At 46.9% G+C, this 18,944-nt stretch overlaps 1 protein-coding gene across 2 annotated transcripts in view; it reads right to left on the reverse strand.

Moving 5' to 3' along the window:
* Window positions 1–18,944, reverse strand: part of LOC140895043 (interferon-stimulated gene 20 kDa protein-like) — an 88,955-nt gene that overhangs the window by 27,940 nt on the left and 42,071 nt on the right. Inside the window, exons 4-5 of one of the 2 annotated variants that reach the window (XM_073304172.1) lie at window positions 8,053–8,261; window positions 3,916–3,990 (exon numbers count right to left, since the gene is read on the reverse strand). The exons of the other annotated variant lie outside the window; for it this stretch is intronic. The gene's annotated coding sequence lies outside the window, so the exon portion shown is untranslated. The remainder of the gene's footprint in view (window positions 1–3,915; window positions 3,991–8,052; window positions 8,262–18,944) is intronic. 2 annotated transcript variants of the gene reach the window in all.

An 18,944-nucleotide genomic window follows, 5' to 3' on the forward strand; every position in this document is an offset into this window, starting at 1 on the left:
ACAGGAGAGAGGATGAGTGAGCAAGTGCACAAAGATCCACACGCAAGCCTGGGGAGATGCAGAGTGTGCAGATATACAGAGCTGGAGATGTGCACAATCCTGGGAAGCTGCCTGATCTCTCACACACAATGCTGGGAAGCTCTCTCTCACACGTACACACACAAACCCTCAAGGACGCACATACACAGACCCCACTGTGAGACACTGTCTGAAGGTCTGCTCAGAATCACTGATGCCCAGAGCTCCAGGTTCTCTCCCTCTGGCCTGTGCTGATGACCAGGTACTAACTAGCCTTGATCGGACTCCTGGAAGGAGTGCAGGTTCCCTGGGGTGACAGTGGTGGGTTGCTGGATGCTGCTTGCTCTGGCAGATGTAAATATGGGTTTCAGACCCACCCTCTCATTGCTTTCCCTTGAGATGCTCACAAAAGCAACAACTGAGGTGATCAGAAACAGAGAGGAGGCATCTGGCTGCCTCAGGGTATCCATGAATCACACCCCTAATGCACTCCATTCACCTTGCCGTACCCCAAAAAGAGCACAACAGTGGGGAGCTGGAGGGGCGCAGGCAGTGTTCAACAGTTCAGCAAGTGCGGGGCACAGTGTTGACGAGGAGGCCATGCACCATAAGGCAGACTGTGACTTGTTGTCATGAGATGAGCTATAGAACAACAAAATCACTAGTCTTCCATAAGGGACGGGGCCAGTGAGCACAGCAGCCAATCCACACCTCACCCACTCAATGTCCACCCCCCCAGGGGCTGGGCGAGTGAGCCCAGCCAGGCCCAGAGCACCCATTCCACATCTCGCCGAGCCATGTCAGTCCCTGAGGGGCTACGGGAGTGCCCCCTTTACATACTGCGACAGAGCTGGCAATTTCCTACAATGTCCTGGACAAACCTTATTGAATTAAATGTATGTAGCATTGTGAGCCAGGGATTGTATGTTGTTCCATGTGAGAGGATAACCATGGCTCCTCCAGGTACTAAAACCAGGGGGGCGTGATTAGGCAAATTCACTCAGGGTGTAACACTTCCCAAGAGGAACCCTCCCTCCCCCACCCCGGCTTGAGAGACTTGCATATAGTTGGTCAGACTGGCTTCTCTAGAGACTAGCAGACAAAGGAAGGACTTTTAGATAAATAAGCTGAGTTTAAACTGATTTAGGGCCTCCTTTCTGACCCAGCAAATGGACAGGACCTGTGATCCAGGGGTGGTGGTAAACCTTAGGAAGGGGCTGAAAGGATTTTGGCCTATTGAAGCCCTGTAAGACTGGGTGCCTGTTCTGAGTGAGAGCTGTTAGGAACTTGTGACCACAGAAGAACCCCTGTGTGGGACTTGCAGAACTGTTCACCAGCCAGAGCCTGGCTGGAGTTGGGGTGATCTCTGGTAAGCTTATTAGCACTTGTGGTGGGTTCTTTCATTGTTTTAATCTGTTTTCTCTGCACTGCTTTCACCTTAAGAATAAACGTGCTTGCTTAGAAAGAGCTGTGCAGCAGCTTAACCATGGCAATCACACTTGGTGCCATCTTTGAGGTGTTGTGGGGATATCACAGTATAGTTGGGGAACAATGCAACCTGGAAATACCCCCGTGAGGAGGGAGAGAGCAGCATGCCTCCACCCAAGAGAGGTGATGGCTGAGGAGCCTGGAGTGGGTGCCCTTGCTGGACCATGAGAAGGAAATACAGGTGCAATTGCCCTGACCTCTGACAGGTCATGTACAGTGAGTCTGTCCCTCATGCCCACCTCCAATGAATGAAGTGCATATCTGATATGCCTATTGCACATGCTGGAAGCCTGGCAATCAGCAGGCAGGCTCTCATGCCCAGGTTGTCAAGAAGGCCAGAGAGATCACTGGAGTTAGGACTCCTTTGATCCATTTCTGTCTCCAGGCAGGAGCAAGCTGGTCAGAGCAGGGAACGTGGAGTCACACTCCTGGGTTCTCTGGCCAGCTGCACCGTCGATTGACCGCATGATCTTGGGTAAGTCACTCCCCCCTCTGTGCCTGAGTTTTCCCATCTGTCCTCTGGGACTGGTACCCTTTCTCTGCCCAGCCAGGAATGCAGTGAAGCTCTCTGAAGATGGGAGCGGATGTGAGTGTCTAATGTTGTTATTGAATGTGACATTCCAATGGTCTTAAATTGATAACAGCCCAGACATATACCGGGAAAGTTATTGCCCGTGGCAGTGCTCAGAGCAGTTAGTGTCCATGGAGATCCCAGCTGTGACCTTTGTCGTAGCAGTAAAATTATCCATAGATCACGGTACTTACGAGTGCATGTCACCTGATCATCTCTAGTGCTGGCTGGGCATGGTCAGACATCCCACTCATTTCAGCTTTAGTTCTCTGTAGAGAGTGGACCTGGAAAGCTGACCCAGGCCCAAGGAGAACCAGCTCTGTTGTGAGACAATTCACCTCCTCTGACTGGCCATCATGGCCCTGCACGCACTCACGTACCACGGGAAACTCAAAAGCCTTTTTCCTAGCCCATCCCCCCTCCTGGCAGAGAGGGAGCGGAAATCAGCAAAGCATACAAGCTGGAATTCCACTCCCCTCGCTCCTTCATAATTCAGTGTCCTGCCCACCCACGGTGTGGAAGCTGGGAGCAGAAATCCAGACCCTTCTTATTTCTTTGTTTAAAGAAGGTGGCTTGCATTGTCTGGGCCTGATTCTCCTCTCTCTTACCCCAGCGTGATGCCAGGGGCACTCCATTGACGTCAGTAGTGGGAGTACCCCGGGGTGGGGGGGAATAAGAACCAATATCTTTTGGGAGATGATGCACACCTCCCTTTGCAGTCTCATTGCTGCAGCCATTCATTCCTCCTTCTTTGCCCTAAGCTTGTCGGCTGAGCAAGTCTAAGTCTCGCTGCTTTCCCCTCTTCACCACCTGAGGGCTTGTTCTGTCTTTTCAGAAATTAAAAGGTTTAAACTGGCTTCAAACTGTAATTTAATTTTTATGTTCCTCTCCTTTTATGAATTTCTCCTAGTTATTAAACCTCTTCCCTAAATCTGCAGCCGTCTATTACAAACATTTCCCCCCAGTCCCTGCCGCTAAGCTAATTAATTCCCCCCTAATGACAGTCCCACAATAACTTCCTAGGAGGGCCCTGGAAGGTCATTTGGTTTTGTAGCCATTTCTAATCTTGTTTATTATATTCTGTGAGCCCATGGGATACTGCTGTAGGTAATTCTTAATTTTTTATTCTTTTGGAATCGCTGGCCTTGCTTTATCCTGCCAAGTAATTGTTAGCGGGGAGTGATCGGACCATAATACGATGCCCATGTCCATTGAAACAAAAGTGAACTTGCACACAGAGAAACAAAAACCATAATCAGTGCAGGTATACACATGCCAAGAGCTTGAGTAGGAGTTGTTAGCACAGGCTTATGGAGACAGCCTTCTCTGTGCGTCACAGCGGATTAGTTCTGTTACAGTTTTTTTTTTATTACCTGAACTGCAGTTGCTATTTTGCTTAGCTTCACTAGCTTTTTCCATAGTCAATTATGCATTTAAAATCCCCTCTTGTTTTTTTCCTTTCCTACTGCAGAAGTCCTCAGAACCTAAAACATGCCGGGGAGCTGGCTGCACAGGGACCCCAATATGGGGTATACAGATAATCTGGGATAAGTGAGAGTCTCTAATTGTTTTTTGGTGGAGTTACTCATGGTTTGCACCGTTGTAAATCAGAGCAGAATTTGGTCCTTGAGTTTCCATTCAAGCCCCCTTTGTGGTCACTTTCCATGACCATGACCATGAATGCAGCTGAGTTTTCCTGGCGCAGGCGTTCGTGGAAGGCATGCACAGACCTCTACAGAAACTGATTTCTTAATTTACTAGTCGCGGAATTGCAAAGGAAGTGCTTTCAGGCTCACCCTATCAGAGGAGAGAAACAAGCCCGGGATCATGTGACTTACCTGGCCAATCACAGCTAGCCCTCACTGCCTGAATAGTGCATACTGGACACTCACAGGGGACTGTTGCAGACCAGTCTGTATGGGGAAATAAATTTGAAAAAGTGGATTTATTTAGGATAATGACTACATTTGGGAACCATCATCAGGGCACGGATATTATGTGAGCAGAAGAACAGATCACATTTATTCCATAAATAATATTTTGGGAAATACAGGCCCAGCTCTAGTTTTTCCATGGCAGAGCTATTTACGGGGCTGAGATCATGTGAGAACTATTGCTCTGTGTCTCTTTCTCTCTCCACCACCTCCTTTTGTTTCAGCTCAAAAGCAGCCAGCAGGTTGGTAGCATTTTGTGACCTTTATATAATGCTGCCATGTCTTCCTCAGTGGCCTGGAAAGTGCAGTTAATGTACCTGAGAGGATTCTTTCCGCAGGAGACAGCAGTCTCGTCCTTCAACACTCTGTCTGCAGAAATACCAGGTGCACCAAGACAGTTGAGAAAAATTGCACGGAGTTACCAGCAGCTGCCATTGGAAATGAGATTGGTAGAAAGTACATCAGGAAGAAATTACATGTACACTGCAGCTAGCAGAAATGGGCTATTGTTCCTTGGTTCCCGCACACAGCTGGGAGGTACAGAGCGATATACATATCCTGGCTTCTCCAGCCAGCAAAGCTGTGCAAACTCTTGGAAATGTTCAAGGCTAGACAGCCAGCTTACCTGCACTGTAATAGCACCTTAATTTCTGGTGTAGACGTACCCTAATTTAATGATCCCCTGAATCCGTCCATGATCGGTAACTGCTGGTAACTTGGTGCAAACTCTTGTTAAGATCATGTTGATGTTAACGAGTGCATTGACATCCCCTGCCTTGTATGCCGCGCTTCAGGTTTATGCACACACACATAGTGGTGCCTGACTAAGAAATTAGGCACAATCCCTTGGTAAATCAGTAGTTCACATAGGGTGAAAATCCTGGCTCTATTGAAGTCAATGACAAACCCATAGACTCTGAGACTCCCTCTTTCTATGGCTCTAGTGAGTGCCTCTCTCCTCTGTAAGAGGTCGTCTCTTCACTCAAAGGAACTTGTTGGGAAAGTGGAATAGCCACAGACATTATTTCAAATAGAAAGGCTCAGAATCCTTTGGGTTGGCAGAGACAGGTAGCAGGGTCTCCAAGCCAGGACTAAGTTAATTCTCACCTGATTCAGTCCACCATAGGTGGGCATCTAACCTTGAGCATTTCCAGTGCTGGTGATTTCACTGCATCTCTCATCAGCTTCTTCCCAGAACCAAACTGGTCTTAGAGTTGGAGGACCAGATCCTGCAGCCTCTTTGCATTGCCAGCCTGAAAAAGGTTGGCTCTCCTCAGAGGGAGGGAATTGCCAGAATTGTAGATTGTAGAACTAACCCCAGGATCAGGCAGCCATAACCGACTTCCTCAACTGCACCCAGTCATAGAGGTTTTCCTAAAATGTAACCCAAAATTTCCCTACTGCAGTTTAAGCCCATCACTGTTGTTCTGTTCTGATGGACTAACAAGACTAATGGATTCTTTTCCTCTAACACATCCCTTTCTGAATTTATAAGACCTTATCAGTCAGCGTTTGCGAGACCAAACACATCCATTTCTCTTAATCTTTGCTCAGAGGTCTTGTTTTGCAAACCCTATATATTAAAAGAGCATGCAATTTGCACAAGTTCATGCAAAGTTATAACCCTTCCTTTTAATTGCAAAGAAACCCTTGCACAAGCAGTTGTGAAAACAGCCTTTTGCAGTTTTACAAGCCTGTTATTTATTGCTTAGATTGCGAGGGGACACTTAGGTCATATGCCCCCAAACAATCTGCATTCCAGCTGTCCACTTGCTCACAGGCATGGAAACAGAAAAGTCAGAATTGCTTTACATTTGAATACAGTGGATTCAGCTTATTTGACTAACCACAATTTTTATTCTGCATTTCCTGTATTATGTCGTTATTAACAAGAGCTCAGAGCTAATTTTAAGCTGCAATTGCCCCCTGAGCACATCTTACCTGGTTTTATGTTTCAGAAAGGATACAGGAAAGCAGTCACACAGCTGTCGCTTTGCATCCACCAGCCAGACTAGAGCTGGGTGAACTATGCAAAAACCATTTGTTCAGATTACGGCCCTGATCCTGCAATTCGACCAATGCATGTGGCCCCCAATGCCTACAGACTTCATTGTCGTCTGTGTGAGTGCAGCAGCCTACCTGCACTTATCTGACTGCACATTAACTTTGAGGACATTTGTGTCCCCCTTTTTTCAGCACGCATTCAGAGAAGTGAGCTTCCTTTGTTCCCAAGCATGTTTGTGGAAAGTGAAAGTTCATGATTCCTCATGTCCGTGTGAAAGTTGGTGCAGGATAGATATGTTCACCTCACCCTCTTGAAATCTGTCATTTCCCTTCCTCTGGTCCGGGAAAGTTTCAGTGATCCAATCAGAAATAAAAGACTAAGCCATGTGAATTAAGTGATCAGTCAGCACAAAGAAGCAAAGGTGAATCATTTACATAGAACCCAGAGGCTGAGATATATTTCCGTAAAGCATTTGAACAATCTTGAATAATGAACAAAACTGTAAAACTGAGTAGATCGTGGATAGAATAAAGAGCTAAATTTGTAGAATGAATAATTCACTACAAATAATTGGCCTGGCTCAGAGTGAGAAAGAAGCAAGTGTGATCTTAGAAGGCTAGATGAGTTTGGATGGCTTGGTTGTTGATCGCTAGCCATTTCCTGTACTGCAATATTTTAATTGTTACACCATAATCCTTGCTATTTAGACAGAAGCTATTCACATTGTGTACATGACTCATCACACCTGGATTCTGCAGAATATTGGTCTGTAATGCTCTTGGGCTTGAAGGCAAAGGAAAGTTTGTCAGTGGTTATTAGACCAATATTCCAGACATGCTCTGTCACTGGGCCAAATTCAGGCCTAGTGGAAGCAGGTGCAACTCAGCTGAAGTCAATGGAGATGCACTGGCTTATACCAGGTCACAGTTTAGTCCATTGTCCTTGTCTGTTGCTGCTGTCCCTGCATTTCTCTCTTTCTGTCTCTAGCCTCCTCCTGTCCTCTTTAATCAAAGTAGGCTGTGGAATAAAGACATCTTGACATTTGGATTGAGAATGGAAATGAATACATGCGATGTCCCAGCACAGGGAGGAGGCAGCGACGGTCGAGCGCGGCTGCTGTAGCAGACAATTAGCATGATCATGTTTATGAATGTGGATCAGTAATTCCAGGTAAAGTCCCTGAGAGTGCTAATGCCAGATAACAATGCCTCCTCCCTGCCCAGGGAGCCAGGCAATGGGCAGAGGGCTCCAACAACAGCAGCACGTTCCTGCTGTGACTCCAAAATGCTTCATTTCTCAATCCCAGCCTGGACGAGTCTCATTTTGTCTCCTAAAGAAGTTATTAGCGAGAACCTGGAGCACTGCCTATGGAGTCCAAGCAGAGCTGCTGTAGATCGTCCCATTACATATCGTCTCTCACTGGCCTTCGCTGTGTTAGGCAGTCACAGACTTGTGTACATGCAGGACCTAGCTTTGCCATTTCCAGAGCCCACCATCCCAGGGGTCATTCTGGAGGGGTCTGCAGTGCCAGGAGTGAAGGGGGAAGTGCACTTCATGGGGACAGACAGGCATTCTTAAAGTGAAATGCCAATAACAATGTTTTGTCCTTTTGGACCAACATTCATGGAAGGATCTCAGCTATTTTACAAACATTAACTAATCAAGCTTTATGCAGTCGCCCGTAGGGGGGTGCCTTCACTGGGAAAAGAGGTGATTTTTAACCAAATGCTAGCTAACAGGTGGTAACATCCCAGTGTGTAGTTTTAACACATATAGCAGGTTGACCAGAACCATGGTGTACCTCTGCTTGTTTCCCAGCCTGCAAAAGCAATGCCTGGCAATTGGGACTAGCCAGCAGGGAGGGAAGGTGGTTAGGACGAGGGTGAGCCAGCTCAGCAAAGATGCCCTGGTCCCTGCTTCCTGTTAGCTTAGTGTCTGAGAATGAAGAGGGGCCCAGTTCACATCTTGGAGGGGAAGGCGGCACAGAGGAGGTGGAAGTCCTGGGGTTTGGGGAAGGCCCTGTGCTCCAGACCTACCCAAATTTCTTGGACCTACTGGACTAGGGCTTCTGTAGGGACCCTGAATGTCCCTGGGGTCTGTAGGGCACCACGGCATCTTCCAGTCAACTGTGGCTCAGCAGAGTTACAGAACCCAGGAGCGGGGCTTTCTTCCAGCAGCCCCCGCAGTCACCCATCACATCGGCAGGCAGGTATAGTTAAGAAGGCCATTCTGTGTCCCACAGGGGCTACAAATGAAAACAGAGGGAGAGAGAGGATGTGGAGGGGTTTCAGTGATTGGAAGGGGGCAGTACGGAGCAGGGGGGCAGCAGCAGAGGAACAGAGGGGAAAGTTGAGATGAAGCTAAGTAACGAGCCTGGAGGCAAGTGTGAGCAGCAGGAGGACTCCATCAGAGTGAGTTTTCTTCAGAAAGACCAGTCCAGACAAATAAAAGCCCCAAGAAGTGATACAAGGATTCCTAGTTTGGAGGTAACAGACTGTTCAGCATGAAGTGGCAACTACAATGGGTGGTAAGTTTTGCCCTCCTGCTACCCCCAGTGTCTCTGCCACTCGCTGACTACATGACTCTTCAGACGCCACATCTCCTGTCCTCTCCAGCCCAGGCCTACACGATTAGCTCTCTCCCTAATTAAATGCTCCAGTCTCATTCCCTGAGCCTCCATCTTTCCCTATGCTCGCTTTCCTTCAACGCAGCCACCACATGCTCTCCCCGTGCCCCTGCCGTACCTGCTGGGTGCACTGAGCACACACTGATTGCCCTGAGATGTAGAGCTAAACAGCCGGGACACGCAGCTGTGGGAGGGAGGCAAGATTATTGAGCAAGAAGTGATCCAAAGAACAGGGCTGGGCAATTAAAAGAGAAGCATTCCCTTTTCAAACTCCCGCTGTGATAAATGGACTGGTTGCCGCTCAGGGAGCTGCCTTGGAAGCTGGGTCATCAGTCAGTTGCTTATGGGTGAACAGGAGGGTTTCCCCATTGTTGTTATTACCATCAATGTCAGCGCTGGATTGACAGCAATGTCAATCACAGATGGACAAAGACGGGACGTCTTTCTAGAAGATCTGCTCTAGCTCAACCATACGTTATGGGCTTGATGCAGCTATTACTGGGGGAGGCTCCATTGCCTGTGTTATGCAGGAGGACAGACTAGATGAACTAAGAGTCCCTTCTGGTCTTAAAAACCTATGAATCTATAATGAGTGCTGGAGACTGAATTCTCCTGTTACTCCATAGGAGAGGTACAGCACAGGAGGTGATATTGAGAACTCTCCTTCTCCCCACATTGCCCTTGGGCCATCTGCCTCCATCCCTGACCTGGAGGGGCCACTTCTGCAGATGGCAGGAGAGTTCAGTCTCCATGGCCCCTCTGCTAAGATGGGCAGCAAAGGTGTCAGTGGTATGTGGTGAGGTGGACACATGCCCGCGAGGACCTGGACTCAGGCTGACAGCTTGTCTCATGGTGTCAGTCAACCACAAGCTCAAGAGCAGGAAGGCAAGAAGTCCAGCCGAGAGGTCACTGCTGTATACAGACAGCTAATGGCAGGTGTGGGAAGAAGCCGTAAATATTAACTGAACAGAGACATCAACCATGGAAGCCAACAGTTTATGTCTAGGTAAGCATCTCTAGCTGATGATGACCTCAGCAAGGAGTAGGGGTATGCTGATGGGTCAGTAGTTGCCAGGGCCTAGCACTCTTCCCACCTCTTTTTCCCATCTCCGTCCAACTGCCTCACATCCTTGATAATCCCGCTGCGGCTGCAGCCTGAAGCTTTTTATTGAGTTGCCATGTGCAGAGGAAGAGCCAAGTGCAAGGGAGATTGTGTTCCTCCTGATGGAGGCAGAGGAAACTCTATTGGGCAGCACATAGAGCAGCCATAAAGATGGCTAATGCTGGTCAGCTGCGGACTCTCTGCACAGGGCTATGCCCTGCAGAGAGAGATCCTACTGCATCCTTTCACTCACCCACAGCAATAACTACCTCTCTCTCTCTGTGGCACCATCCCTCCTTGCCCTTAGATATACAGACACCGAGTGCAGCCTTCCTGGTGTGCTGAACACGGTGGAGGAAGCCACAAAGCCAGGAGCAAGCACAGGCCATCTCATCTGATCAGGTCTGAGGGAGAAGATGACACCTTGCAGAGTATCACGGCATTGCAATGCTGGGGGAGAGGTTGCCAAGAGACATTTGATTTCAGACGGAGCAGAGTGCTGGTACTGGGTACATGGGGGAGAGGAAGACAATACCACGAGCACCACAGAGGAGGAGGAAGAATTCTGCATTTGCCCTCGAGGGACAGGGTGGCTGGATTAACATAGTTTTAGGAATTAGGGGTGGAAGTGCCCTATTGCTGCTGGGGCATCCCATGTGGGGTGGAAAGCAGGTGACCCTCCCAACTGCCCCACTTTGCTGGCTCAGCCCTTGGAGAACAGTGTGCAATTATGGGCCTTGCGGAAGCTTCATTATCACACTGTCTCAGCCTCGTTTGACAAGACGCTTTATTGCCAAAGTTATTAAAAGTGAAACGTGCAGCTCTGCGCTGTAATTTCCTGTCTGCAGCGATAAGCCAGGCTGCGCCGGCTGTGTAAAAACAGTTATTTTTATGTATGGCTCTGTCTGGGGTGGGTAGGGGGATGGGGCTCAGCTCCCATTAATTGCATTTGTTAATGAGATTTATTCTGGGACTTCTGAATGAGGCCATGTACGCTGTCCCCCCTCCCCCACTGTTGTTGCTTTGCACCAGAGGTGGCCAATGGATAACTGTGTTGCTGAGCCGTAGACGAGAGGAAGCAAGTAGGCGTGTGTGTGTGTGTGTGTGTGCGCGCGCGCGCGCACATGCAGCAGCCACAGCCAAGCTCTGCTTTGGTTAAATTAAAAACAAAAAACAAACTAACCCCCTATTCCAAACCCATGTTGACTTCACAGGATTGCTAGGGAGTCTAAGGGAATTCTGGGAGCCAGCCTGAAGCATCACACTATCCAAAACTTGCAGCAATTTCCCGTGTCTATTTTGCAAAGTGTAAATTGTTTGTTTCCTAGTCTCTCCTGCTCACCCCTGCCCCTGAAATCTGATCCCCATTCAAACAGTGCCCCCGCTTCCAGCTCACAAAACTCACTGGGTCCAGAAAATCCGTGGATGCAAGCTAATTATTTCTTGCTGACTGGGTGGATCCCTCCATTATCCCATCATATGCAATTTCCCACAATGATTATTCTAGGGCTGCCTTCCCCAGACACACCCCTGCTATCCCCCACAGTGGCAGCTCAAGAGAGAACTCTGGTAGCTTGAGGTCCCATGAAAGACCAATTGAGTCCCTTACTCCACACAAGGGGAAGGGCACTAAAGTCCCCTCTTCGACCTCACCCTATGCAGCCTTTGCCTGCCAGCCATGTCACTCCCCAGGTCCCAAGAGGCCAGCAGCTCACTATCTTCCTGTACTACATCCCTTGTGGAAGGGAGAGCAGCAATGGAGCTCAGCAGGGCATGACTGAGCCCGGTCTCCTCTGGAATGCTGAAAGGGGCAATGCAGGAGAGAGGGTTCAGCATGCAGAGGGAGGGAAGTACATTGGGATAATTGTCCTATTGGAGCAAAGGCCCCGGTTCAGCTGCGCATTCATTCAAGGAATGATTCATGCATCCTAGCGGGGATGAAAATGCCCGGCTCTGCTTGCGATGGGTTTTTTTCCCCATCCCCCTGTGGAGGTTTGTGCCAAATTGTTCTAGACACATGCTTCACAACAGGCACCAAAGGAAGTCATTTGACCACAGACCCCATGTATCCCCACCCCTTTAGCTCTCAGATGGACAGACTATAGAACCAGATCACTCTAATGGCTAGGGAGGGTGTCAGGTGGAGTTAGCAATAGGTGGGGAGGTTGCTGGGGTCTGGTCTCATGTTGGAAAGGGAGGCAAGCTCAGGCCAAAAGTCTAGGCAGGGATGGAGAGAGAGAACAAGGGAACAGACAGCTGGGTAAGGGAATCCGGTGGGGCTCTTTGTCTTGCAAGGATGAGAGAGCAGAGGGGCAGTAACCAGCAGCTGCAGACAGAGGGCGCGTTTGGGGCGCTCTGAGAGATTGTGGGACACATGCTTGTCAGAGTGGAAGAAGCTCAGCAATCGGGAAATGTGCACTCTCGGTTAAATCCTTTTACCGCGTGGCACTCACCGGACCTTCCATTCCAACCCATCACAACAGAATGCATAGTCCTGCCCCACTCTCTTCCAGGCCCCTGTACGTGGCTCAAGCAGAACATCCGGAGCCACAACAGAACGGAGCAGTGATTGCTGTGGGACAAATACCTTCCGAGGCCCTTCCAGCCTCCTCCTCTCCTCCACCCTCTTCCTGCTGCCTTGATGGGGTTTCTCTGCAGAGCTGAACAGCAGCTGAGTAACATGTCCTCGGAGGTAGCAACTTCTTTTATTCAGGGGACAGAGCAGAGAATCCTTTTCCTTTGTCGGATGCCAGCTGCTTGCAGGCCTGATGGATGCTCTGCTAGCTGTTTGCAAATCTCATTTGCTGGAGCTCAGCTGGAGTGGAGGGTTACATATATTTTGTGTTATTGTTGAATTAAATGAAATATGTCCTGAGCCTCTTAGCGAGAGGCTCAGTGAAGCAACAGCAGAAAGAGCCTGTCTGCTTAATCTGCCTTTGAAACCCTCAAAGTTTAGGTCAGTCTGGGTGCAATTCTGATTGTGGATAGGGCCTGCAATCCCCTCTCCCAAATGGGTCTCCAGCACTATGATACCAAAACCATGACTCAAACCAGCTTTCCAGCATGGCTATTGCTGGCAGGGCTGGATCATGAGTTTTCTGCCCATAGTGGACAGACAGATTGGCACTGTACACAGATAAATACTAAATAACAATATAAAGAGTCAGGCTGTTGGCTTCCTCCAAGTAACTAGTCACATGGTTTCCGAACACTGTAGTCATATTGGGTATAGACCCAAAACCTGCCATACTTTAATGGTGTGAAATCATTTTTCCAATATGGGTAAAAGCAGTATGGACAGGGGCTGTGTGTGATGCTCATTCCAGTGTTATGTCCCAGGTACTGAGACCAGGTAATGAAGTACATAGCGCTGAGCTGTATTGGACTGTCTGCACTGTTCAAGCATCACATGGCAAAACTCCCAGGCTGGATTCTCCTCTCCCTTATGCTGGTATAACCACAATGCCTTCAATGGAATTACTCCACAGCCACACTTAAGGGAGAGAGGAATCAAAGCCCCACATGCCTGTCCCAGCCTGAAATGCTGTCACAGGAAAACTTGGGGGCTGGTCTTCTGCTGGTAAGGGCCATTAAATATTGTCCTTCCTCTCTCAGCTGAAGAACTTCATGTTCACATCAACCCTCACCAGATTTTCACCAGAATCAAAATCTCCACCTAACCTCCCAGACTCCCTGACCCAAGGAGATCTGACTCCTTTTCTGGAAGTACTGCCTCCAGCAGGTGGCCACAATAAAATAACTATAAAAAGGTCACTGAGGGTGAAAGTCTATCAGCATTTCTTCCGCTGGTAGCAGCACCCAGGCAAGAGCACCAGCACTATGGATGCACCAACTTTACAAGGTACAACTTCAGAGTGTCCAGCAGGCACACCCCTCCCTGAACATTGCAGGTGGGATTTAAAAATATAAAACTTGCTCTACAAATACCTTGTAAGAAAAATAACCCCATCCTGCAGCCAAGGCCAGCTATATGTTTCAGTCGCTAGAGTGGTTTGGTCCATGGTTTCACTCCACCATACGTGAGTTGCTAAAGGCCCTTCCAGACATGAGGAATCATTCTCATATCCCACTGGCCGTCAGCATGTATTCTACACAAGTGCTGTATATATACAGCGAATGGGAGAGACACAGCATTTAGCCCCATCTTATTTATTGCTCTGATTAGCAATTTTGGCTTTGAAAATCCAGACCCACAAATACGGTGGGTGGGAAATCACAACAATGAGGATGAAAATGCTCCAACGAAATCCTGCTCTGAGCTCAGCCTCCAACAGAGCCCAGGTATTCTCCCTGCCTCAGCTCGGGGTCAGAGTCTGCGTCAGCTTCATGCCCCTTCCCAGACTCCCATTGCTTGTTGGCTGGCAGTAATCACTTGCTAGGTAAGCTCCCTTTAATGCCAGCCAGGGCCCCTTGTTAATTTGTATTGCAGCGTGTGTCGCAGACTGATGTGTAATTAGAACTCCTGAATCCTGTCTCGTGCTGTAATTGCCCTGACAGGGGCCACAGCGTATCCGCTTGTTAATTAGTAAACCACAATATCCCGGGGGCTCACGGAGAGCTGCCTTAATTGTATTTTAGTTGGAACAGAGGGATAATTACCCTTCACTAGCACTGCCACTTTTTAATTCCTTTTAAAAAAAAGAAAAGAAATCAGCTCTTTCTCTTCCTTTTCCCCACTTCCCACCAGCAATGCAACAAGCCAACTTTCCTGAATTAAAAAAAAACTACCAAAAATAAACAAAAAACCAGGCTCAGAAGCCACAGAGTACATAGCTCGGGGGTGTAGTGGGGAACTTGGAGGAGTCTAATGAAACCACAACTTTACAGGTAGAGACCCAGGGTTTGCCAAAGGAGGCAGCACAGGTCCCTCTGTGAACTAACGGGTGTCTTGATTTCTCTTTATATGAGCGAGCGAGAGAGAGATTAAGGAGTTTGCTCTACAGCCTTAGTTAACAGCCAGTTGGCTTTTAGTTCATGCGGTAGAGGCTCATGCACTGAGCTCCAGAGGTCCCAGATTGATCCTGCCCGCCAACGACTGGGGTCTGTCGGCGTTACAAGTGCTCCAGTTTGCCGTTGAAATGCAGCTGAAGTAAGAGGTACAAGTTGTATCTACAAAAGAGAAGATACCCTTTTGAAAATAAATGTCCCCCTGTATCTAGCTGTGTATATGACTATGGCTGTTTGTATACTGCTCCTTTAAATTTCTAATATGTACATTCCTTGTGTGCAGTGCCCTGCAGCCATTTTGTTCCAAAACTCAATACAGACTGTTATAACAAAGTCTCACACACACACTGTGCTCTCACACTCTCTCATGAAGACTTCTTTCTTGTTTTGTTGTTCTCTTGATCTGAAAGAAAGGTCATTCTAGCTGAAAGTATCTGTCTGAGATACAACAGGTTCTTTTACAGCCTTTGATGACACAAGTTCAATTTCCAAAAATCCCAAAGACATTTGATAAATACACTATTATTATTTATTATTTGTATCACCATAGCCCCAGCCATTGAGCTAGGCACTGTATAAATACAGCATGAAAAGACAGTCCCTGCCCCAAAGAGCTGACTACAATAGCAAGAAACTGTTGGGGTTGCTCCAAGATCTCTTCCACTCAGTTCTCCAAGAACTTAGTTTGACTCCAATCTTGTCACTCAGATTTTTTTACTTGGCATACAGCAAAACTATGTGGAGTTGATCAGACTCAAGCATGGGAGGCGGGGATATATAACACATCCAAAGTTATTCAGCAAAAAACCTTTCCTTATATACATTTTTACCAACATTAATAACACATGCATCCTACCTATATATTGCATGACATGCTTCGGGATTGGCTTGGTTACTTTGCAGGAACCAATTCCTGTGCAGCATACTCTGACTATGCATGTCATACTCTTTACCTCATCTTACATTCCAGGATTATTTTGTCTATTGTAAATGGCACCAGGGTGTTCCCACTTATATCAGCTAGTACAGACACTCTGTCTCTAGCCTACCGCTCCATACCTTCCCAGTCATGCCCAACAAGAAATGAGGCAAGTCACCTATGGCAAATTACTTATGCCCAGGCTTACAGAAATGTAGGAAGCAGGACTCCTGGTTTCTGTCTCAGTTCTGCCACTGGCTTGCTATGCACCTTTGAGGCGAGTCACTTCATTTCAGGTTTCCCTTTCTGCAAATCTACCTGTTGTGGGGAGGGGGCAATAGTGGTTTTTTGAGACTTCTTAATCTTAACAAAGTGCTTTGAGATCCTTGGATGCAAAAGGCCATGGAAATGCAAAGCAGGATTATGGCAGGTGTAAGTGTGATGGCTGCCATCTTGGCATCCACCAGGGACTGAACTAAGGAGTTGCAAAGCTAAAATCATGAGCCTGAGCTCAAGGACCATTTCCTCTGTAGAAGACTCTCATCCTCAGAGGATCAGGACAATATGCACAGAACAGTGGGTTACAAATGCAGCAGCCAACACCATGTGAGTCAAGGCTATTGCTCCATCAAGAACTAGGAAGGATGAACCCACTACCTTGAAGTGACTGTCATGCGGAACAAAGCTGCCACACCTATGGCACAATGCATCATCCAAAATCACAGTCTGAGAATGTCATGGCCATGACATTTGTTATGTCCTATACCTACCCTAGTTTGCAGAAGGGTGGAAACATCCTATTGAAACAGGAGCCTGTATTAACCCTGGATTTCCCTTTAGACTCAGTGCAGTGCAGTTCACCTTGGCAACTCCTCCCCTGTGGCATTACTTGTAAAGAAGGGTCTGGATGATGTACAACACAGCAATGGTAGGACTACTGCAGCCAGAGAAGAAGTCCAGCTTTGCAGCTGTCACTCTGAAGTAGAAGTTGGTTGGAAAATTTTGTTGAAAACGTTTCAATTAAAAACAAAATGTTTCAATGGTTGTTAGTTTCTTTATAGCATTTTCCAACCAGCTCTTCTCCAGAATATCCACCAAACTTGGCTGGGATGGGAAAAGGAGGCTGTTGAGGTTGGGGGTTCAAGACCAACTGATTAGCCCAAAGACATCATTCCCTCTCCAGAGAGAGGAACTCAGCACTCCAGAACACAACCGACAGGGGAAGGGCCTTGTGTTACACTATTGCAGTGTTGCCAATTGGTCCAGGACCTGGAAAGAAGGTTTTAGCTGGAAACACTGTACAGTTCACTCTTTCACATTCAATAGTAGCTCATTCTGCATCACTCCAATAAGACCATACAACTATCTTCCCATCCATCAACACTGCTTACTCCTGAAGTTCAGAAGCCACTATATACAACATCTGATAAACATAAGAATGGCCATACTAGGTCAGACAAATGTTCCATCTCGCCCAGTATCCTGTCTTCCAACAGTGACTGGTGCCAAATGCTTCAGAGGAAATGAACACAACAGGGCAATTTTGAGAAATCCATCCCGTCATCCAGTCCCAGCTTCTGGCAGTCAACAGTTCAGGGACACCCAGAGCATGGGGTTGTGTCCCTGACCATCTTGGCTAATAACCATTGATGGATCTATTCCCCAGGAACTTAGGCAATTCTTTTTGAACCCAGTTATACTTTTGGCCCTCTCAACATCCCCTAGCAATGAGTTCTAAAGGTAGTCTGTGCATTGTGTAAACAAGTACTTCCTTTTGTTTGTTTTAAACCTGCCATCTATTAATTTCATTGAGTGACCCCTGGTTCTAGTGTTATGTGAAGGGGTAAATAACACTTTCTTATTCACTTTCTCCACAATTCATGATTTTATAGACAAATATCATATCCCCCCTTAATCTTCTCTTTTCCAAGATAAACAGTTCCAGTCTTTTTAATCTGTCCTCATATGGAAGCTGCTCCATAGCCCTAATCATTTTTGTTTCCCTTCTCTGTACTTTTTCCAGTTCTAATATATCTTTTTTGAGACGGGATGACCAGAACTGCATGCAGTATTCAAGGTGTGGGAGTACTCTGGATTTATAGATTGACATTATGATACTTTCTGTTTTATTATCTAGCCCTTTCCTAATGGTTCCTAACATTCGGTTAGCTTTTTTGACTGCTAATTTACAGCTAATTTAGACACCATCCTTTTTATGTATAGTTGGGATTATGTTTTCCAATGTGTATTATTTTGCATTTATTGGATTTCATCTGCCATTTTGTTGCCCAGTCACCCAGTTTTGTGAGATCTCTTTGTAACTCTTCACAGTCAGCTTTGTACTTAACTATCTTGAGTAATTTTGCATCTTCTGCAAACTTTGCCACTGTAAATATTTGTGAATATGTTGCACAGCACTGGTCCCACTACAGATCCTTGGGAGACCCTGCTATTTAGCTCTCTCCACTGTGAAAATGGACCATTTATTCCCATCCTTTGCTTCCTATCTTTTAAACACTTACTGAGCCATGAGACAATCCTCTCTCTTATCCTATGACTGCTTATTTTGCTGAAGAGTCTTTGGTGAGGACGTTGTCAAAGGCTTTCTGAAAGTCAAAGTACACTATATCCACTGGATCACCCTTGTCTACTTGTTTGTTGACCCTCTCAAAGAATTCTAATAGATTGGTGAGGCATGATTTCCTTTTACAAAATACGTGTTGACTCTCCACCAACATATCGTGTTCATCTATGTGTCAAAAAATTCTGTTCTTTACTATAGTTTCAATCAATTTGCCTCGTACTGAAGTTAGGCTTATCAACCTGCAATTGCAAAAATCACTTCTGGAGCCATTTTTTTAAAAAAATGGTTTTACATTAGCTATCCTCCAGTCATCTGATAGAGAAGCTGATTTAAACAATAGGTTACATGCTACAGTTAGTAATTCTATTTCATATTTGAGTTCCTTCAGAACTCTAGGGTGACTTATTGCTGTTTAAATTATCAATTTGTTCCAAAACCTCCTCTACTGACACTTCTCTCTTGGACAGTTCCTCAAATTTGCCACCTAAAAAGAATCAGTCAGGTGTGGGAATCTTCTCACATCCTTGGCAGTGAAGATCCATGCAGAAAATGTATTTAGCTTCTCCACAACTGCCTTGTCTTGACTGACTGCTGCTTCAGCACCTTGATCATCCAGTGGCCCTACTGATTGTTTGGCAGGCTTTCTGCTTCTGATGCATTTTAAAAAAAATTGCTGTTAGTTTTTGTCTTTTGCTAGTTGCTCTTCAAATTCTTTTGTGGCCTGCCTAA

This window comes from Lepidochelys kempii, chromosome 10 (genome assembly GCF_965140265.1).
Source record: "Lepidochelys kempii isolate rLepKem1 chromosome 10, rLepKem1.hap2, whole genome shotgun sequence".
Lineage (NCBI taxonomy): Eukaryota > Metazoa > Chordata > Testudines > Cheloniidae > Lepidochelys > Lepidochelys kempii.